Raw genomic sequence first — 22001 nt, 5'->3', positions numbered from 1 at the left:
ACATGGTTTTGGCCCATAGGTCCCGCGGCAACGACCGCCCGCTCCGTCCGACCTCGCCGGAGTGAGCGGAGCGCCGCTGCCCTTCCTCCGCCTGTCTGGACGCCGCCAACGACCCGCAGCACCAGCACCCGAACGCCCTGGATGCGCCGCATCTTCCGGTGGCCTCCGCTATCGCCGGAACTCGCCGGAGTTGCCGTCCCGACGTGCCGCGCCCTCACCGGAGCTCCGGACGCCGCCGCCTCCCTCTGCTCGTCGCCGACACCCCACCGCCCGCTGACTACACCACCGGACCGCTAGCACCGCGCCACACCTCCCCGACCTGTTCGCTGCCGTGGAGGACAGCCGGAGTCGCCGCTCCGTCCATCGCCCAACGCCACTGATGCCGCCGTCGTTGCTCGGTGAGCCACCGCCCAGCCCCTCGTGCATTTTCTTTCTTAAAAAAAACCATGCGGTTAACCGCGGTTTAGATTAAACCGACCCATTCAGATAAATCGATCTTGGTTTATTTTGTTTTATTTAGCCATGGTTGTTATTTTTTTTCTATTTAGCGGCTGTTCGCTCTATAAGCATCGAAGCGAACAACTTACAGCCTTTAGAAATCTGCCACGTGGCCAGGACTTGTTTGTGATAACTTTCTTCACCGTTCAGTCCCTGGAATTAGCAGATTAGCCCCTAAACTTAGAATAGCCACAACTTTTTAACCGTAACTCCAAATTCGATGAAACCAGCGGCAAAATGTTCGTCTCGAATAGCTTTATCCAGAGAACCAGCTTTGAAAACTTTTGGCCAATTTCAAATTTGAATTTATTCAGGTTTGAATTCAAACTTTAATTGGCCATATCTCCTAAACCGTAGCTCCGATTGATGTGATTCTTTTTGCACCGTGTCACCGTAGCCAAACCCTACCACTTGGACCATTGTCACACATTTTTCACACAATTATGATCTATCTATGATAGTTTTAGTACTATGCTTTGTATGCACTTTAGTACACATCACATCTTTGCACCCTATGTCACATGTTGTTTTGCACTTAGTATTTACTTTTGATAGTTAAGTGTGTTGTGTGTTCCTTTGGATTTTCCAAGTCTTTTCATGTTGCATGTTATTTGGTTCTCTGAAATGATTGCTTATGTGAATGCAATGTTTGACTTTATAGATTTTCATCGGAGAGTGACGAATAGTTCTATTAAGTAAATTTCTGAGAGTGATATAATCTTCATCAACTATTACCAGGCAAGTTCACATTTGAACATTTTTCCAATTACCTATGTTTTTATATTATGTACTTAGTCCTTTTGTGGTAGGATTGCATGGTAGGATTTATTGTTGCCAGGTGGCTATGTTGTTACCTAGTAGTTCATTGAGGTAGGTTTGAACCATATACCTTTGTCACCACCGCGTAAGTTTAATTTTGCCTCGCCAATGTAGACGTGGATTGGGAAGTGTTCATTGTGAGAGATGAGTGACAAAGTAGTAAGTAGAACCAAGATAACTTAATGAACTACCTGGGCGGAGGTTTGGTTTGAATGGTGGCGAAGTACAGTGGGAGCATGCATGGAAAATCCATGGTGGTGCACCACTAGTGGTCCGTTCGCCCAAGCTCAAAGAGATCAATCGTATTCTCATGTCTAGAAGCTTACGTGTGCAGCCACAAGCCAATATGGGCTCTGGCTTAGTTGAGTAGTTAGTGTGACCCCTTCCGGGATGGGCTAGTAGATGTAGAATGATGTAGGTGTACCGACCTACCCGTGGGTTAAGGGGGAACATTTTTGAAAGACTATGTCTCGGTCATCCTGTTCTCAAACGCCAAGCAGTGCGAGAACTTCAAGGGAGGCGATCGAGTCTTGTGGGGAAATGTGCGCAAACCTCTGCAGAGTGTTAAAACCTAATCGATTAGCCGTGTCCCCGGTTACGGACAACTTGAGCATCTAGTAGTGGAAATGCTGAGAGATCTCATCACTCTTAATTAAATAGTTGGGTTTTAAATGAAACTTTGGGAATGGATTACATTGGGTTTACCAACTCATCCTATGCTATACTGCAGTGGTAGAATAATATCTTTTATTCTAGGGAAAAACTAGCTTTATGCAAAAACCAAACTTAGAGCTTTCCACCAGCCAAATTGCGTGTACAATAGGTTCATTATTCTTATGATGTGGCTTGCCAGTACATTCAATGTACTGACCTACAGGGCTGCAACGTCTTATGTTGCAGGAATTTTCTACGACGAGTAAGAGTTACGTTGTAGGGTTACGGTCTACACTCAACTTGCCGTTGGCGTTGATGGACTCCACACCCTCATGTTTGTTTCCGCTGAGACTTATGAGGTATATATCAGTTTTACGTTAATTATACATGTGATTGCACTTTGATATATACATTGATTTACTGTGTGTGCCAGCATACCGATCCAGGGATGGCACGGATACACAGAGGCTTGATCGTTTGAGGTCGGGTCGCTACAAGCCATCACCAACCCAAGGCCCACACGCTTCCGAAGAACAACATGAAGGCCCTCATCCTCAAGAACATGACCAAGGGCAAGATCATGCTCAAGACGGTGTTGACACATCAAGTGATGTCCAAGGTCAAGTTCTCTCCTCCGAGCAAGTTCAAGAACAAGAACAAGCTCAAGACGACGCTTAAGATGATCAAGTGACCACTCCTCGTCTCACCCCCGAGGAGGAATTGGAGCGTCGTGCCGCCAAGGTTGCTTCCAAGCTCTCCACCAAGGATCATCTCATGACGAATGTGCTTGGAAGCTTAAGAAAGGGGGTAAGCACTCGTATACAATTAGCAAACTATTGTGAGCATCACGCGTTTGTCTCTTGTGTCGAACCCCACAAGGTCTATGAGGCGCTCGAAGATCCGGATTGGCTCAATGCCATGCATGAAGAACTCAACAACTCCGATCGCAACAAAGTGTGGAGATTGGTGCCAAGACCGACGGGGAACCACAATGTCATTGGAACCAAGTGGATATTTAAGAACAAGCAAGATGCCCATGGGATTATCATTCACAACAAGGCTCGTTTGGTAGCACAAGGTTACTCCCAAGTCGAGGGTGGTGGCTCTCGCCGTTCCAATCCCAGTCGTGACACTGGCTCCAAGAGTCTGTGCAATCCCCAAGATGAAGCACCAGAGGGCTCCAATGCCCCCAAGCGCAATGTCAAGACCACTGCCAGCAAGCAAAAGGAACCTGCTAAGGGCATGGATGAGATTTCAGTCAATGAGTATGTTGAACGCCGGAAGATCAATCCCTATGTGAATCCTCGGGCTATCCTCAGAGGCACCGAGTTGTTCTGGACCAAGCAACAGGCTCTCATCTATCTGGATATGATCAAGAACAAGCAGAATACCTTCGTGGATGTCAAGTGGATAGACATGAATCACATGCGGAAGGACAAGTTTCATGACTATTTTGGAGAGGCTCTGGACTTGGTGGAGTAGTTTGCTATTGAGCCTGCGATCTCCTTTCACCTTGACTATGACCCTGAGCTTATCTGTCAGTTCTTTGCCTCAGTTTACTTTCATCCCGGGGATGAGCGGAGGATGACCTAGATGACCAACGGCCATCAGATGTCTGCTACATGGAAGGAGTTCATGGATCTGCTTCACATTCCTGATGACGGGCTTCACACGCCCGTTGGTGTTCGCCCCCACGCCAACTCTGAGTCTGCTAACAAGAACCTGCTTCAGCCATTCCTTGTTGATAAGGTGCTCCCCAATGGCAAGTCGACTTGGGTGCTGAACTCCTTTCTGGATATCATGCATCGCATCTTCCGCAACACTTTGTTCCCACGCATTGGCGACAAGGACAAGGTTCATTCTTATCTAGTGGACATGTTGCTCCTGTGTGCAGAGGCACGTTCATCTCAGACTCAACCACTTGATGTCTCACACATCATGTGGTGTGAGCTTCGGTTTGCGGCGTTCACTCGCAAGGTACCTATCTATGGACCGTACCTGTTTCTGTTGCTCTCCACAACTTGGGAGAAGATGTACCCTGGTGATGAGTTCCTTGCTCCAGACTGGATTCGGCATGAGCCCATCAGTCTCCGCGTCAAGCCCAACTGGGCCAACACTACCACCCGTGCTGAGGCTTCTTCTGCTAGGAGGGCTGTTGGTGAGGAGGAGGCTGGTGCAGAGCATGTTGCTGAGGACCGTTCTGCTAGGTCTACCACACCTTCCTCTGAGCCGTCGTGGGCCAAGAAGTTAAAGGACAAGATGAAGACTCTCTTCTGCATGCAGGCAAAGGGACAGTACAGGACTCACGTGGCAGACAAGGAGAGTCGCCGCCGAGACAAGAAGGTCATGAGGATCTTTGGAGAGGATGTCTCTGGCGGTTCTGAGGATGTCATCACGTCCAAGGCTGCATGGATGGCCAAGCAGGGGTACCAATGGACTAGTTCTGAGGAGGACATCGAGGAGACTGTCCCCTCCGCCGAGTCTGACAAGGAGCACGAGGAGCAGTGGGATGACTTCTCTGCCCGAGCCACCCCATGTGTGTAGGTGTCCTCTCTGCCTTTTTGGCGTCTCGATGCCAAAGGGGGAGAGAGTGTAGGGATTTGCGTTGTGTCGTGCTTGGTGTGTTTGCTTTGTCGTTTGAACCTCGTTTGCCTCGTTTTCCTTTGTTTGGTTTGTGCCTTCGGGACTTATCCTACATATGGTGTAAGAGATATGCACTCTATCAATCTTAGTTAACTTATGTTTGTGCTATCTTGTCTAGTGTTAGCCTTCCTATTACTAGGTATGCCTTGTCTCTATAATATAGGGGGAACTTTGATCCTAGTATGTGTGCCGTGCAGTCCAAAGAACCCATCTAGTTGGCACACATATAGGGGGAGCCCGTCTATATTCTAGAGAGGAGGGGTTTGCGGTTGCTTAATATTATTTCCCTTGTGCAAATCCCGTATTGTCATCAATCCACCAAAAGGAGGAGATTGTAAGGGTATATTTATCCCTAAGGTATTTTGGTGATTGATGACAACAGGTTTGCGGACTAATCGTGTGCCTTGAGTATCCCAGACATTTCATCGCTAGGCACAAGACGGTTGGGTGCCCCTCGAAGACTGTTGAAGACAGCGTCTTTTCTACGTTTCTTTTTGGTGGATTTGAGTTGTAGGAAAGCCGTACTATTAAGAGGGGGTCCGCGTCGGAAAGGTTTGGGTGGAATCATCACGTACACGTTTCTTCCTTGTCCCCTCCTTTCTCTTGCACCTTGGAGCTTCCTCAGTTGCTTATCTCGTCACCTTGTTTCTGGCTGCTGTGTTGGCCTGCGGTAGTACTGCTCCCAGGTGAGCGGTAGTACCGTAGGCACCAGCGGTAGTACCGTGCTGCGGCGCGGTAGTACCGCAAGTGCCCATGGTAGTACTGCTCCCCTGGAGCTGCACTACTGTGGCCCACCAGGCTAGTACCGCTCCCCCGCGGTAGTAGGGGCAGATGTAATTTTTTACATCCACGCCTACCACGGTAGTACCGCTTTCATTCTGTGGTAGTACCGTGCTCAGCTGCCAGGTAGTAGTACTGCCCCTCCGCGGTAGTGCTGTGTCGGGTTTTTACTTCTTCCGTTTTTCAGCGGAAGTAGGCACGGTTGTTTCCTTATCCTCTCTCTTCCCTAGCTAGGGGATTCCCGCCTTGCGGTAGTACAGCAAGGGGGAGCGGTAGTACCGCGCCCGCGGAAGTACCGCCCTCAACACTTGTGCCACAGGTCTGCCCTAGCCGTTGCTGGTGTAGCGGTAGTACCGCGGGCCTGCACGGTTGTACCACGTGACCTTGCGGTAGTACCGCTTGGCAGCAAGCGGTAGTACCGCGTGGCCCCATGGTAGTACCACTTGCCTCATTCGGTAGTACCGCTAGCCACGGGCTGGTAGGTGGATAACGGTTGGATCTTTGTCCCTCACTATATAAGGGGTCCCCTTCTTCCCCGTTGACTCATCTCTTCCAACCCTAAGCTCCATTATTGCTCTAAGCTCCATTTTCGCCCGATCTCACTCCCTAGCCAATCAAACTTGTTGATTTGCTCGGGAGTGGTTGAGAAGGCCTCGATCCACACTTCCACCAAGAGAAATTTTATCCCCCCCACTAATCCCTTGCGGATCTTGTTAGTCTTGGGTGTTTGAGCATCCTAGATGGTTGAGGTCACCGCGGAGCCATATTCCATTGTGGTGAAGCTTCGTGGTGTCGTTGGGAGCCTCCAATTGAGTTATGGAGATTGCCCCAACCTTGTTTGTAAAGGTTCGGTCGCCGCCTCCAAGGGCACCAATAGTGGAATCACGGCATCTCGCATTGTGTGAGGGCGTGAGGAGAGTATGGTGGCCCTAGTGGCTTCTTGGGGAGCATTGTGCCTCCACACCGCTCCAACGGAGACGTACTTCCCTTCAAAGGGAAGAAATTTCGGTAACACATCCTTGTCTCCACCGTCTCCACTCTTGGTTATCTCGTGCCTTTACTTGTGCAAGCTTATTTGTGTCATATCTCTTGCTTGCTTGTGTTCCTATCCTTGTTGCATCATATAGGTTGCTCACCTAGTTGCATATCTAGACAACCTACTTTGATGCAAATTTTAAATTGTTAAAGGAAATCTAAAGTTTGTTAGTTGCCTATTCACCCCCCCTCTAGTCAACCATATCGATCCTTTCATAGGCTTTTTGGACTACCGGTTATTTAACGAAGCCCTACTTGCTCTCCATGTATGGAGACTACGTACAAATCCTGAAAGTTTATGTGCTCAACTCTTGAAGTCTCAATTTTACTCGAATGGTAAGCTTAAGGACACCCAGGCGTTGAGTGGCTACTGGAACTACTGTACCCAGTAGGTGAGATTCAGCGAGCAATGGTGGTGTTTACCTTCTGGAGATGCTGGTACCAACGCAATGAAATTGTGCATGATAAAACACCACCGCCCATGTATGTTTCTCGTTGGTTCTTATGCGGCTACCTGGACTCGCTGATTGGGATTGCCCAGGAATCCAATTGCGATCCAGTGAAAGGTAAGACAATGCTAACTTTTGCCCCCATTGGTAAACAACTACATGAAACCATAAGGAGATCTCCCAATGTCAAATGGACCCCTCCTGTGCTAGGTTGGGTTAAGCTTAACGTTGATGGATCTTGGATGGAAGATGGAAGTGCAGGAGCTGGCATGATTCTCCGTGATAATCTCGGCAATATAATTTACTCGTCCTGCAGAACACTATTCTCTTGCAGGGACGCCCTTGAAGCAGAATTAGGCACATGGATGGAGGGTCTATCTCTTGCTATTCAGCGAATGGAGCTTCCCATTCATATCGAATTGGACTCACTATCAGCAGTGAACATGTTAAATGATATTGGCACAGACAGGTATGTCTATGTGTCCTTGGTGGCAGAAATCAAGTATTTGAAGTCGCTCCGTATGATTCGTATTTCTCATATCAACCATGAACAAAATTTAGTTGCAGCTTTCTTATCTAAGTTTGCTAGATCAGAAGGTAGAAATGTAGTCTGGCTAGGCTCTGGCCTCCCAGAAGTTATTGATTTATGTAAGGGTGATTGTACGGTTGATGATTGAGGAATATAAGTTTTACCTACAAAAAAGAGATCACGTAAATTTCTTTCCTAAATCTTTTTTTTATTTTACTTTCATTAAAACAAAACTAGATACTATTCTATGGCCCGCCAGTCAGTGACACACGTGGCGGCCTCCAACGAGGGCGGCGCAAGGTAGTGTGGTGGCAGCCAGTGAGAGGCAGTGTGGTGGTGCGGGGCGACACAATGGCGGCGGTGGCGCGGCGTGGCAGTGTGGTGACGCGGGGTGACACGATGGTGGCGGTGGTGTCGGCGTGGCGATGGGCGACAACAAGGGCAGCGGGGGTGGGCAATGGCGGTGTGGTGATGCGGGGCGACATGACGGTGGCGGTGGTGTCGGCGTGGCGGTGGGCGACAACAAGGGTAGTGGGGTGGGCAATGGCGGTGTGGTGACATGGGGCGACACGACGATGGCAGTGGTGTCGGCGTGGCGGTGGGCGACAACAAGGGCAGCAGGGTGGGCAATGGCGATGCAGTTGTATTCCAACGGGGCAGTGGCGCTGCGTTGGGACGTTTCAGGCAGTTTCTAGCCCATCAAAAGTTTACGGGAAGGAAAACTTCCCCTAAACTAGAGAGCAATTGGACCAAGTTTACAGGATCCTCTAAATTTGTTTCATTTTTACAGAATGTGTTGGAGACGTTTTTTCCCATACTTTTCCTAAACGGTAGTTTTTTTATGGATACATGACTCCAACGGGGCAGTGGCGCTGAGGGAGTCCTGGATTATGGGGTCCTCGGGTGTCCAGGCTGTGTGATATGGGTCGGACTGAAGCTAGAAGGCCTTCCCCCGCGTCCGGATGGGACTCTCCTTTGTGTGGGTGGCAAGTTTGGCGTTCGGATGTATAGCTTCCTTTTTTGTAAGCCGACTCTGTACAACCCTAGGCCCCTCCGGTGTCTATATAAACCGAAGGTTTTAGTCCGTAGAGGCAAGGAGAATTCACATAGGCTAGACAACTAGGGTTTAACCATTACAATCTCGAGGTAAATCAACTCTTGTAACCCCTATAATCATCAAAGTCAATCAAGCAGGAAGTAGGGTTTTACCTCCATTAAGAGGGCCCGAACCTGGGTAAACATCGTGTCCCCTTTGTCTCCTGTTACCTTCGATCCTCAGATGCACAGTCTAGGACCCCCTACCCGAGATCGGCCGGTTTTGACACAAACATTGGTGCTTTCATTGAGAGTTCCATGATACGTCTCCAACGTATCTATAATTTTTTATTGTTCCATGCTATTATATTATCTGTTTTGGATGTTAATGGGCTTATTTGTACACTTTTATATTATTTTTGGGACTAACCTACTAACCCAAGGCCCAGTGCAAATTGCTGTTTTTTTGCCTATTTCAGTGTTTCGCAGAAAAGGAATATCAAACGAAATGAAACCTTCAGAAGAGTTATTTTTGGAACAAACGTGATCCAGGGGACTTGGAGTAGACGTCCAGAAAGAAACAAGGTGGCCACGAGGTAGGGAGGCGCTTGCCCCCTGGGCACGCCCCCACCCTCGTGGGCCCCTCGCAACTCCACCGACCTACTTCTTCCTCCTATATATATTCATATACCCCGAAAACATCCAGGAGCACCACGAAACCCTATTTCCTCCGCCGCAACCTTCTGTACCCAAGAGATCCCATCTTGGGGCCTTCTCCGGAGCTCCGCCGGAGGGGGAATCGATCACGGAGGGCTTCTACATCAACACCATAGCCTCTCCGATGATGTGTGAGTAGTTTACCACAGACCTTCGAGTCCATAGTTATTAGCTAGATGGCTTCTTCTCTCTCTTTGGATCTCAATACAATGTTCTCCTCGATCTTCTTGGAGATCTATTTGATGTAACTCTTTTTGCGGTGTGTTTGTCGAGATCCAATGAATTGTGGGTTTATGATCAAGTTTATCTTTGCAAGTCTCTTCGAATTATCAGTTTGGTTTGGCCTACTAGATTGATCTTTCTTGCAATGAGAGAAGTGCTTAGCTTTGGGTTCAATCTTGCGGTGTCCTTTCCCAGTGATAGCAGGGGCAGCAAGGCACGTATTGTATTATTGCCATCGAGGATAAAAGGATGGGGTTTATATCATATTGCTTGAGTTTATCCCTCTACATCATGTCATCTTGCCTAATGCGTTACTCTGTTCTTATGAACTTAATACTCTAGATGCATGCTGGATAGCGGTCGATGTGTGGAGTAATAGTAGTAGATGCAGAATCGTTTCGGTCTACTTGTCACGGATGTGATGCCTATATACATGATCATGCCTAGATATTCTCATAATTATGCACTTTTCTATCAATTGCTCGACAGTAATTTGTTCACCCACTGTAATACTTATGCTATCTTGAGAGAAGTTGCTAGTGAAACCTATGGCCCCCGGGTCTATCTTTTATCATATAAGTTTCCAATCTATTTTTTTTTGCAATCTTTACGTTCAATCTATATCATAAAAATACCAAAAATATTTATCTTATTATTATTATCTCTATTAGATCTCACTCTTGTAAGTGACCATGAAGGGATTGACAACCCCTTTATCGCGTTGGTTGCGAGTGTTGGAAATATGCCCTAGAGGCAATAATAAAATGATTATTATTATATTTCCTTATTCATGATAATTGTCTATTGTTCATGCTGTAATTGTGTTATCCGGAAATCGTAATACATGTGTGAATACATAGACCACAACATGTCCCTAGTGAGCCTCTAGTTGACTAGCTCGTTGATCTATAGATGGTTAAGGTTTCCTAACCATGGACATAGGATGTCATTGATAACGGGATCACATCATTAGGAGAATGATGTGATGGACAAGACCCAATCCTAAGCATAGCACAAGATCGTGTAGTTTGTCTGCTAAAGCTTTTCTAATGTCAAGTATCCTTTCCTTAGACCATGAGATGGTGCAACTCCCGGATACCGTAAGGGTACTTTGGGTGTGCAAATGTCACAACGTAACTGGGTGGCTATAAAGGTACACTACGGGTATCCCCGAAAGTATCTGTTGGGTTGGCATGAATCGAGTCTGGGATTTGTCACTCCGTATGACGGAGAGGTGTCTCTGGGCCCACTCGGTAGGACATCATCATAATGAGCTCAATGTGATCAAGGAGTTGTTCACGGGATGATGTGTTACAGGAACGAGTAAAGAGACTTGCCGTAATGAGATTGAACAAGGTATTGGTATACCGACAATCAAATCTCGGGCAAGTATCGTACCGATAGACAAAGGGAATTGTATACGGGATTGATTGAATCCTCGACATCGTGGTTCATCCGATGAGCGGAGTCCCGAATGAGATCCCGGATGTCACGATGAGTTCCGGAATGGTCCGTAGGTAAAGATTTATATATAGGAAGTCCAGTTTCGACCACCGAGAGAGTTTCGGGGGTCACCAGTATTGTACCGGGACCACCGGAAGGGTCCCGGGGGTCCACCGGGTGGGGCCACCTATCCCGGAGGGCCCCATGGGCTGAAGTGGCGTGGGAACCAGCCCCTGGTGGGCTGGTGCGCCCCACCCAAGGGTCCAAGGCGCCTAGGGTTGGAAACCCTAGGGGGCCGTTGCCCCCTGAGGGGCCGCCGCCCCCTCTAGATGGGATCTCCAAGGGGCATGCGCCCCCTAGCCCCTATATATAGTGGAGGGGAGGGAGGGCAGCCGCACCCTAAGCCCTGGCGCCTCCCTCTCCCTCCCGTGACACCTCTTCCTCCTCCAGTAGCGCTTGACGAAGCCCTGCTAGAATCCCGCTGCTTCCACCACCACGCCATCGTGTTGCTGGATCTCCATCAACTTCTCCTCCCCCCTTGCTGGATCAAGAAGGAGGAGATGTCTCCGCTCCGTACGTGTGTTGAACGCGAAGGTGCCGTCCGTTCGGCGCTAGGATCATCGGTTATTTGGATCACGACAAGTACGACTCCATCATCCCCGTTCTCTTGAACGCTTCCGCTCGCGATCTACAAGGGTATGTAGATGCACTCCTCTCTCTCTCATTGCTAGATGACTCCATATATTGATCTTGATGATGCGTAGAAAATTTTAAATTTCTGCTACGATCCCCAACAGCGAGGTTCTTATTTGTTTGTGTAGGTACGAGGGACTTGCGTGTAGTCTCCTACTGGATTGATACCTTGGTTCTCAAAAACTGAGGGAAATACTTACGCTACTTTGCTGCATCACCCTTTCCTCTTCAAGGGAAAACCAACGCAGTGCTCAAGAGGTAGCAAGAAGGATTTCTGGCGCCGTTGCCGGGGAGATCTACTCACAAGTCAAGACATACCAAGTACCCATCACAAACTCTTATCCCTCGCATTACATTATTTGTCATTTGCCTCTCGTTTTCCTCTCCCCCACTTCACCTTTGCCTTTTCTTTGCCTTCTTCCCTTATGTCTTTTTGTTTGTGTTTCCACGTGCCTTCTATTTGCTTGCATCTTTGCTCGCTAAAAATCTGTTGATATGGATCCACTTAAAGTGTTCTACTTGGATCATCTTCGGTCCTTATGCGCTCATGCTGAAACCCCAACTAGCCTAGTTGATGGGAAATCTTTAGATGAGCATGCCCATTTTGTGCGTCATCGTTTGTCTGAAAAAGGGAAACTCTTATGGGATCAAATAAACAGATTGTTGTGTTATGCTTGGAATCTTTGTGAAATTTGTGATTTTACTTGTTGCTCTAAGAACCCTAAAAAACACCTTCCCTACCTATGTGAGTTTAATGAAAATGAAATCTTATCTTCTTATGCAAAGGGTGTTTATAGTTACTACGATATCGAACAAATTGAAGAATTTGTTGCTTTTAAGGGTGCTTATGAAGTTGCTTCTTTGATTGAAAAGTATGATATTACTCTCTACGAATCTGAAAATCTTGACATACTTAAATATTGCTATGAAAACTATGCTCACAATGCCTATGTTAAGGAATTTATTGAGAGAATGACCGTTGCTTTGGAAGAAAATAATGATATGCATGAATCTATAGATAATTATGATTCCAATGATTTGATTGAAATATCCCTTAATGAACATGATGCTTGCTATTCTTATAGCCATGATGCCAATATTTATGGAGATGAATTTGCTATAGTTCCTTATGTTAAACATGAGATTATTGCTATTGCACCCATACTTGATAGTTCCTTGAATCAAAAACAAGATTGCAATGATTTTACTATAAATTCTATTGATGTCAATTGTGCTAATAATATGCAAAACCCTAAGCTTGGGGATGCTAGTTTTGCTATGTCTACTACGTGTTGCAATGATCATGATTAGGGTGATTCTTCTTTTGATCTTGAAAATTTATTTAAGCGCCATGATGAAAATGAGATTGATAATAGTGTTTGCAATATTATTGAAAGTGCGTTTGGAAGAGAGACAAATTTATACCCCACATATTTGGAGAATGTTCAATCTTATGAAATTTTGATAAAAGTGGGTTTGGAGAGGTCATGACTTTAGTTAATTTTAATCCCACTATTTTGGAAGAGTGTCAACTTTGCATACATGTGGATCGTGTTAAGAATATGTTTTGTGATAGCTATATCATTGAATTTGATTATGATCCTACATGTAATTATTATTAGATAGGAAAATATGGTTGTATAAATTTTTATGTTACTAAATTACCTCTCGTTATGTTGAGATTGCTATTGTTTCTTTCCGCTTCCTTCCATATGCTAGCTTTTGCTTGCTATGATATTTTGTTTTCTTATATAATGCCTATGAATAGGAAGTATGTTAGACTTAGATGTGATTTTCATATGCTTCATGATGCTCCCTTCGTGTTTCAATTCTCGTCTTCCATGTGAGCATCATCGAAATTATCAATGCCTAGCTAGGGGCGTTAAACGATAGCGCTTGTTGAGAGGCAACCCAATTTTATTTTTGTTTATTTCTTTTTGGTTCTGTTTAGTAATAAATAATTCATCTAGCCTCCATTTATATGTGGTTTTATGCTTTTAATTAGTGTTTGTTCCAAGTAGAACCTTTGGGAAGACTTGGGGGAAGTTTTTGCGATCTTGCTGTAAAAAACAAAAACTTTAGCGCTCACGATATTTGCTGCCATTTTTTACTGGATAGTGAGATTAGGTTGATTATTTTTGAAGATGATTAATAGAAAAATTCCTCACATCCACAAATTTATTTCAGATTTTTTCGGGTTACGGAAGTATTCGAAACCTACAGATTACTACAGACTGTTATGTTTTTGACAGATTCTGTTTTTCGTGTGTTGTTTTCTTATTTTGATGAATCTATGCCTAGTATCGGAGGGTATAAACCATAGATAAGTTGGAATACAGTAGGTTTAACACCAATATAAATAAAGAATGAGTTCATTACAGTACCTTAAGTGGTGGTTTGTTTTCTTATACTAACGGGGCTCATGAGATTTTCTATTGAGTTTTGTGTTGTGAAGTTTTGAAGTTTCGAGTAAAGATTTGATGGATTACGGAATAAGGAGTGGCAAGAGCCTAAGCTTTGGGATGCCCAAGGCACCCCAAGGTAAAATTCAAGGACAACCAAAAGCCTAAGCTTGGGGATGCCCCGGAAGGCATCCCCTCTTTCGTCTTCTTCCATCGGTAACTTTACTTGAGGCTATATTTTTATTCACCACATGATATGTGTTTTGCTTGGAGAGTCTTGTATGATTTGAGTCTTTGCTTTTTATTTTACCACAACCATCCTTGCTGTACACACCTTTTGGGAGAGACACACATGAATTCGAATTTATTAGAATACTCTATGTGCTTCACTTATATCTTTTGAGCTAGATAATTTTGCTCTAGTGCTTCACTTATATCTTTTAGAGCACGGTGGTGGTTTTATTTTATATAAATTATTGATCTCTCATGCTTCACTTATATTATTTTGAGAGTCCTTTAGAACAGCATGGTAATTTGCTTTGGTTATGAAATTAGTCCTAATATGATAGGCATCCAAGATGGGTATAATAAAAACTATCATAGAAAGTGCATTGAATACTATGAGAAGTTTGATACTTGATAATTGTTTTGAGATATAAAGATGGTGATATTAGAGTGTGCTAGTTGAGTAGTTGTAAATTTGATAAATACCTGTGTTGAATATTGCAAGTCCCGTAGCATGCACATATGGTAACCATTGTGTAACAAATTTGAAACATGAGGTGTTATTTGATTGTCTTCCTTATGAGTGGCGGTCGGGGACGGGCGATGGTCTTTTCCTACAAATCTATCCCCTAGGAGCATGCGCGTAATTCTTGGTTTTTGATGACTTGTAGATTTTTGCCATAAGTATGTGAGTTCTTTATGACTAATGTTGAGTCCATGGAGTATACGCACTCTCACCCTTCCATCATTGCTAGCCTCTTCGGTACCGTGCATTGCCCTTTCTCACCTTGAGAGTTTGTGCAAACTTCGCTGGTGCATCCAAACCCCGTGATATGATACGCTCTATCACATATAAACCTCCTTATATCTTCCTCAAAACAGCCACCATACCTACCTATCATGGCATTTCCATAGCCATTTTGAGATATATTGCCATGCAACTTTCCACCATTTCATTTATGACATGCTTCATCATTGTCATATTGCTTTGCATGATCATGTAGTTGACATCGTATTTGGGGCAAAGCCACCATGCATAATTTATCATACATGTCACTCTTGATTCATTGCCCTTCCCGGTACACCGCCGGAGGCATTCATATAGAGTCATATTTTGTTCTAGTATCGAGTTGCAATCATTGAGTTGTAAATAGATAGAAGTGTGATGATCATCATTAATAGAGCATTATCCTAAATAAAAAAAGAGAAAGGCCAAAAAAAGAAAAATAAAAGAAATAAAAAGGGACAATGCTACTATCCTCCTTTTCCACACTTGTGCTTCAAAGTAGCATCATGATCTTTATGATAGAGAGTCTCTTGTTTTGTCACTTTCATATACTAGTGGGAATTTTTCATTATAGAACTTGGCTTGTATATTCCAACAATGGGCTTCCTCAAATGCCCTAGGTCTTCGTGAGCAAGCAAGTTGGATGCACACCCACTTAGTTTCTTTTGTTGAGCTTTCATACATTTATAGCTCTAGTGCATCTGTTGCATGGCAATCCCTACTCCTTGCATTGACATCACTTGATGGGCATCTCCCTAGCCCGTTGATTAGCCTCGTCGATGTGAGACTTTATCTTTTTTTGTCTTCACCACATAACCCCCATCATCATATTCTATTCCACCCATAGTGCTATGTCCATGGCTCACGCTCATGTATTGCGTGAAAGTTGAAAAAAGTTTGAGATTACTAAAGTATGAAACAATTGCTTGGCTTCTCATCGGGGTTGTGCAAGATGAGAGCATTCTTGTGTGATGAAAATGGAGCATGACCAAACTATATGATTTTTTAGGGATGAACTTTCTTTTGCCATGTTATTTTGAGAAGACATGATTGTTTAGTTAGTATGCTTGAAGTATTATTATTTTTATGTCAATATTAAACTTTTGTCTTGAATCTTTCGGATCTGAACATTCATGCCACAATAAATAAAATTACATTGAGAATTATGCTAGGTGGCATTCCACATCAAAAATTCCGTTTTTATCATTTACCTACTCGGGGACGAGCAGGAATTAAGCTTGGGGATGCTTGATACGTCTCTAACGTATCTATAATTTTTGATTGTTGCGTGCTATTATATTATCTGTTTTGGATGTTAATGGGCTTATTTATACACTTTTATATTATTTTTGGGACTAACCTACAAACCCAAGGCCCAGTGCAAATTGCTGTTTTTTTGCCTCTTTCAGTGTTTCGCAGGAAAGGAATATCAAACGGAATCCAAACGGAATGAAACCTTCGGGAGAGTTATTTTTGGAACAAATGTGATCCAGGGAACTTGGAGTAGACGTCAAGAAAGAAACGAGGTGGCCACGAGGCAGGGAGGCGCACCCCCACCCTCGTGGGCCCCTCGCAGCTCCACCGACCTACTTATTCCTCCTATATATATCCATATACCCCGAAAACATCCAGGACCACCATGAAACCCTATTTCCACCGCCGCAACCTTCTATACCCAAGAGATCCCATCTTGGGGCCTTTTCCGGAGCTCCGTCGGAGGGGAAATCGATCACGGAGGGCTTCTACATCAACACCATAGCCTCTCCGATGATGTGTGAGTAGTTTACCATAGACCTTCGGGTCCATAGTTATTAGCTAGATGGCTTCTTCTCTCTCTTTGGATCTCAATACAATGTTCTCCTTGATCTTCTTGGAGATCTATTTGATGTAACTCTTTTTGTGGTGTGTTTGTCGAGATCCGATGAATTGTGGGTTTATGGTCAAGTTTATCTATGAACAATATTTGATTCTTCCCTGAAATCTTTTATGTATGATTGGTTATCTTTGCAAGTCTCTTCGAATTATCAGTTTGGTTTGGCCTACTAGATTGATCTTTCTTGCAATGGGAGAAGCGCTTAGCTTTGGGTTCAATCTTGCAGTGTCCTTTCCCAGTGACAGTAGGGGCAGCAAGGCACGTATTGTATTGTTGCCATCGAGCATAAAAAGATGGGGTTTATATCATATTGCTTGAGTTTATCTCTCTACATCATGTCATCTTGCCTAATGCGTTACTCTGTTCTTATGAACTTAATACTCTAGATGCATGCTGGATAGCGGTCGATGTGTGGAGTAATAGTAGTAGATGCAGAATCGTTTCAGTCTAGTTGTCACGGACGTGATGCCTATATACATGATCATGCCTAGATATTCTCATAATTATGCACTTTTCTATCAATTGCTCGACAATAATTTGTTCACCCACCGTAATACTTATGCTATCTTGAGAGAAGCCGCTAGTGAAACCTATGGCCCCCGGGTCTATCTTTTATCATATTAGTTTCCAATCTATTTTTTTGCAATCTTTACTTTAAATCTATATGATAAAAATACCAAAAATATTTATCTTATTATTATTATCTCTATTAGATCTCACTCTCGTAAGTGACCGTGAAGGGATTGACAACCCCTTTATCGCGTTGGTTGCGAGGTTCTTATTTGTTTGTGTAGGTACGAGGGACTTGCGTATAGTCTCCTACTGGATTGTTACCTTGGTTCTCAAAAACTTAGGGAAATACTTACGCTACTTTGCTGCATCACCCTGTCCTCTTCAAGGGAAAACCAACGCAGTGCTCAAGAGGTAGCATTCCATTGTGTCGTCGGCAGAAGGTTCGATGGCTCGTTCAATCATCAACAACGATGCTGTTTCCGGGGAAACCTTCCTCCCCAGTCAACTTTTGTGTTCGGCGGCTTCCCTCTACATGCCAATTCGATTGGTCACCTCGAACAGATCAACAGCTACGCCCCTGGTCATTGAATCAGATTCGGGAGCCTGAATTATGTCACTGACATCCGAGGAGACTTGATCTTCGAAGGGTTCACGGCCTCGCCCGCTGTTCCTCTGCTCCAAGAGGAAAACCCATCGGACCCGTCATCAGGCACCACTCAAGGACCAACTATCATACCTACCCTGGCCTTAGATCTAGGGCAGACTACTTCATCCAAAGATGGGTATCTAAAATCCACCGGACTCTCTCCTACTATGGAACTTTTCTCTAGACCCAGAGGCAACTATGTCTTCGGCGAGCCTGGAATCAAGCAGGACCCTCCCTATCATCGGGGAGCAACCCGCCTCAGGATTCAAACTCTGAACTATCAAGGTCTGCATCTAGTGAGCACAGCCTGGCAGAATCTGCCGTGCCTAGCCCTATAGGTCGTCGGTTCCCCGTCCGGCCTTCGCTCTTAAACGAGGCCTTGGACTTAATGCGATTCCTCGCCATTACGGAAGTATCACCTCCGAACTATGCCCAACCCGGGCTAGGGGCTGAGAGCGGGGAATTTTGCATCCCACCCACCACCCACTTAATAGCCAATGTCGAGGAATTGACTGACATGCTAGACTATGCCTCCGAAGACATCGATAGTATGGATGATGATGCCGGAGACAAACAAAGCCAAGACCCGCCATTCACCAGGCGCTGGACGGCTACCTCCACATATGATGTGTATATGGTGGATGCACCCAAAGAGGATGACGACGAAGGCAGGAAAGATCCGATCGAGGACAAGCCCGCTAAGGCACCACCAAAGCGTCGATGTCAGAGGCGCCACTCAAAATCGCGTCGCGAAAAGGAAAGCGACACCAACACTGGAGACAATAACATCCCGGGCGATGCCGAAAATCCCGAAGACCCGGTCGAGCCTGCGTCCGAGCAGGATGAATGGGAGGAGGGACAAGTCAACCCCGACGAGCCGGTCGGGAATGAGGATTCGGAAGATAGTAACTATCTACCGATCTCCGAGGATGACATCAGCCTCGACAACGAAGACTTCATCATGCCAGAGGAACCCCTCGAGCAAGAGTGCTTTAAGTGTCAGCTAATCTCAACTGCGTGAAGTGTAAAGAAGAAGCAGCAACAGCTCCAAGCCGAATAGGATACCCTCAACGACAGATGGACCCAAGTCCTAGCTGCCGAAGAATACGGCCTCGAGCGCCCAATAAAGAGTTATCTGAAGTGTCGTCTACTACCACAATTTAATGACGAGGCCCTTGAGCTAATACCGTCGAGATATGACCACGCTGATGAACTAGACTGACCACCACGTGGGCGAGATAAAGCGGCTGCTTATGGCGAACACCAGCCCCTACCACCTCGCCATCGAGGCAAAAGAGGTAGCCCTCCGGGCTATACCTACGACTTATGCCAGGACTTGGATAATAGAGCCGGTCAGACCAGATCAATCTATGGATCAAGGGGGCGTGCCCCAACACGAGACGACGGCCATCAAGCCTGGCACGACAGGGATAACCTCACCCGGGCCGAAAACCGAATACGGATGTCATCCGAACTCTGTCGTGACGTTGCTCGATATAGAGGCGCCGGACACCCCTTATGCTTTACCGATGAGGTAATGCAGCACAAGTTCCCAGAAGGGTTTAAACCCGTAAACATTGAAGCATACGACATAACGACTGATCCCGTGGTATGGATTGAAGACTTTCTTCTCCATATTCACATGGCTCGCGGCGACGATCTCCACGCCATCAAATACCTCCCCTTAAAGCTGAAAGGACCAGCACGACACTAGTTAAACAGCCTCCCAGAGAACTCCATTGGTAGCTGGGAAGATCTGGAGGATAACTTTAGAGACAACTTTCAAGGTACCTATGTCCGGCCTCCGGACGCCGATGACCTTAATCACATAGTCCAGTAAACCGGAGACTCACCCCGCAAACTCTGGACTAGGTTCTTAATTAAAAAGAACCAAATCGTCAATTGTCCGGATGCCAAATCCCTCACGACCTTTAAACATAGCGTCCGTGACGAATGGCTCGCCCGACACCTCGACCAAGAAAAGCCGAAGTCCATGGCAGCCCTTACTGCACTCATGACCCGCTTTTGCGCGGGAGAAGACATTTGGTTAGCTCGTAGAAGCAACAGTAACAGCGACCCCAGCACCTCGGAAGGCCACGACGCAACAAACACAAGCGTCGAAACAACAATGAAGATACCGAAGACACGACGGTCAACGCCGGATTCAGTGGCTCTAAACTTGGTCAGCGGAAGAAGCCATTCAAAGGAAACAGGGACGGCCCATCCAATTTAGACAAGATACTTGATCGGCCTTGCTAGATTCATGGTACCCCCGATAAGCCTGCAAACCACTCCAACAGAAATTTTTGGTTTAAACAGGCCGGTAAGTTAAATACCGAACATAAGTTAAATACCCCCGAGGACGCTGATGAGGCCCGCCCACCGAACACAGGGGGGCAGAAGAAATTCCCCCATGAGGCAAAAACAGTGAATATGATATATGTCACTCATATCCCCAAGAGGGAGCGCAAGCGTGCACTAAGAGACGTCTATGCCATAGAGTAGGTCGCCCCAAAATTCAACCCCTGGTCGGCTTGTCTGATCACCTTCGATCATAAGGACCACCCAACCAGTATCCGTCATGGAGGTTCGGCATTCTTGGTCCTTGATCCAATCATCGACAAATTCCATCTCACCCGAGTCCTAATGTATGGCGGCAACCGTCTCAACTTGATTTATCAAGACACGGTCCGCAAAATGGGTATTGACCCATCAAGAATCAAGCCTACTAACACCACCTTTAAAGGAGTGATACCTGGCATAGAAGCCCGCTGCACGGGCTCAATAACATTGGAAGTAGTCTTCGGTTCACCGGATAACTTCCGAAGCGAAGACTTGATCTTCGACATCATATCCCCTTCCGCAGTGGTTATCATGCACTGCTCGGACGAACCGCCTTCGCTCGCTTCAATGCAGTCCCGCATTATGCTTACTTAAAGCTCAAAATGCATGGACCCCGCGACATTATCACAATCAATGGAAACACAGAGCGTTCCCTCCACATTGAGGAGCATACCGCAGCCCTTGCGACTGAAGTACAGAGGGGCCTCCTTAGGCCGAACACCTCATCGACCATCAAGACCCCGGACACTGTTAAACGCGTCCGGTCTAGTCTGCATGATGACAACTTAGTGACTCCAGAGCTAGACTAACTGTTTCACCTCCGTCGATCGCCACACACATCCGCGACATATGTACCACGTGTGTATAATTACGCACTCAAAATACACTGGGCAACGACGGAGGCACAATACAGATAGGTCTATAGTGCGGCTCGACCCTATGTGACCTTGAACTTTTTCCTTTGATCTTTTTTTCATACAGGTGCATTAAAACCTAACTACTCCTCGGTCGTGCAAGGACTCTTTTCGGGCCCGTTTTCGTATAAACAACCGTGGAGTGGTCCTCCCAAGGAATCTTTTCCACAAAGGCGAAAGTGACACAAATGTGTGGCGTGGCATCAATGAGATCTTCAAGACCTTTTTAGGCCCCGTATACAACTTTCCCTTGTGTACAAATTTTGGCATGTAAAATAGCCTTGGCACTATGTAAGTGCATTTAGTGCCCCTTAGTGATTGTGGTGTATTGAAGACTTATAGGTTAAGGGACTAATGCATTTGTGAGTGTACACAAGTCTATAAGTCTATGAGGAGTTTGATATTTAGAAAGAAAGTCGGCCCCTAAAAATGAATGTCTTCAACTGAAGACTTTGGCCTTCTGAAGACTTTCAAAGTGAAGAAATTGGTGTGATCCTGAAGACTTGATATTCATGCGAGGAATATGAAGCGTGAAGACTTATGTTTTCGTAGTTTATTTTCTCTTTCTTGAGTCATAGTAAACACCGTACTGTTAAAGGGGGTCGAGGTAAAACTAAGGAAAAGTTTCCAAGTGATGCTCATCTCAAAATCCTACACCAACCAATCCTTTCGAGTGAAGCCATTGGAAATCTCATACAGTTGAGTCAATTTCTTCAGTGACAGAGACGAAGATCTTCTGGTCTCTGAGGAATTTGTTCTGGCTGAGGAGTTAGGAATTCGC

The sequence above is a fragment of the Triticum urartu genome, chromosome 2, assembly GCF_003073215.2.
Source record: "Triticum urartu cultivar G1812 chromosome 2, Tu2.1, whole genome shotgun sequence".
NCBI lineage: Eukaryota > Viridiplantae > Streptophyta > Magnoliopsida > Poales > Poaceae > Triticum > Triticum urartu.
Note: the sequence above shows the minus strand (reverse complement) of the source record.